Genomic DNA, 2,056 nt, shown 5'->3' with positions numbered 1-2,056 from the left:
AGCGCGCCACAAGCCCGGCCTAATCTCCGCCCCTTATCTGCTGCCCCGCCCAATGAGGGAGGGAGAAAGGAGGGACTTGCAGGAGAAAGGCGGGCAGGCTACCCAGTGAGAAGACTCGTTCCCTCGCTAAGGCGGGTAAGACCGAGTTGCGTGCCTGATGTCCGCCCAGAAAGACCGCCCTCCAAGTTTTAACAGCCAATAAAAGATCCAGGAAGTGGTGATGGGCGGGACATAAAGAAGATCGACATGGAGGGAAACCAATGAATCGCCAGGCGGGCTTAGTAAACAGTGGTGATAGGACGAGCTTAGGTAGGAGTGACAGGACAACGACCAATTAGAATCTTGAGCATGCCTGGGCAAAGTCCGTTTAGGAGGAGAGTAAGAAATAGGCCGGAATGGGATAGGATCAAACTGTCTAAACCAACCAGGATTCAGGCGGGCAGTTAATAAAGTTCTTATTGGTCTATAACTGAAAAGATCCGGAACAGGACGCATATTGACATGAGCTAACAGCCAATTAGATGCCGAATAAAAGGCGAAGGCTGGAACTTGGAATGGGGAGAGAAGAACTGGCTACCCCCTCAGATACTCAGGCCAATGAGGGGACGAAAAATCCCTGGCACCGCCTCTAGCTTGGCCAATGGTCGTTTCTGGGGCCGCCCATCGTGAGGAGGGAACAGGGGCTGTGCCAAAAGGAGTTCGTCGCCATGTTGGCCCTGCTCGAGAGGCTTCCTTACGTCGTTAGGTTGTACACTCCAGCTGAGCCCTGCAGCTCCACAAGTGTCACAGCCGAGGCGGGCGAGCGCGGCTTATCATGCCACAAGGGATCGCTCGAATTTTCACCGCTCGCACACAGCACCCTCTCGAATCTTACCCCTGCAGGGGTGGGTGGGCGGCTCCCCCTCGGCGTGGGTGGAAGCCCTGCGGCGGCAGCGGGCGGGACGATAGCCTGGTGACGGCACTTGAAAACTCAGTTCTGAGCTCACCAATATGGAAGGCTTTCGGGAAGCTCTAGCAAACGCCATTTTCTTAAGCTGTCCCAGACGCGCAAAATCGAGGGCCAGGGTTCAGTTTTTCACAACTCATTGAGACTTGATTGGAGAACTTCCTGGATCGAAGCTCTCCTAAAGCACTTCCTTTTCACCTCTTTACTCGTAAACACCGCCTCACCAGAAAGCACAGTAACCTATTTACTTCCTTTTGCAATCACAAAGGTTAAATATTTTGCCTGAGACACTTGAATCCCTGGCTTCCATTTTGCCACAATTATCCTTGTTTAAGTGGAGGACAGAGTGTCACTATCCTTAGCACTTGCAGTTAATACTACAAGCTGAATTCTCTTTTAGACAACTTAAAGCACTTTGACGATAGAAACAGAGGCCTCTGCTACTTCTGAGATGGCCTAGGGAAAATTGACAGCTTAGTTATCTGTTCTGGATGTCCCAGTTAGATAAGCACTTAGTACTTACTACTTATGATAAAGTCATAAGTCAGGTATGGTGGTGCACACCTTTAATTCCAGCACTTGCAAGGCAGAGGCAGGCAGATCTCTGAATTCGAGACCTCCCTGGTCTAAACAGTGAGTTCCATGTGCAGAAAGGCCCTGTCTCAAAACAACAACAATGAAAATTAAGATTTAAAAAAAGTTTTAACTACCATAAATATGTGTTTTCACAGGGAAAAAAATTAAGCTCGGAATAGCCTACCCAAAATCATAAAGCTAATGAATTGTATCCTAATTCTGTACTTGAAAGGCTGAGGCACTCAGGATACTGAAAGATTGAAGCCAGTTTGGGCTTTCTTTCTTTCTTTCAATAATTTATAATTCCTTACAAAATATTTTTTGTTTGTTTTTGTTGTTGTTTTTTGATTGGCTCCCTCACCCCCCCCCCCCCCGGAGATGTGGTTTCTCTGTGTACACTGGGCTGTCCTGCAACTAAACCCCTGTAGAATAGAGCTGGCTGGAACTCATAGATCTTTCTACCTCTGCCTTCTGAGTGCTGGGATTAATCCACTACCCTGGTGGATTTTTTTTTTGTTTTTGTTTTTTTGTTTT

This window comes from Phodopus roborovskii, unplaced genomic scaffold (genome assembly GCF_943737965.1).
Source record: "Phodopus roborovskii unplaced genomic scaffold, PHOROB, whole genome shotgun sequence".
Taxonomy (NCBI): Eukaryota; Metazoa; Chordata; class Mammalia; order Rodentia; family Cricetidae; genus Phodopus; species Phodopus roborovskii.
Note: the sequence above shows the minus strand (reverse complement) of the source record.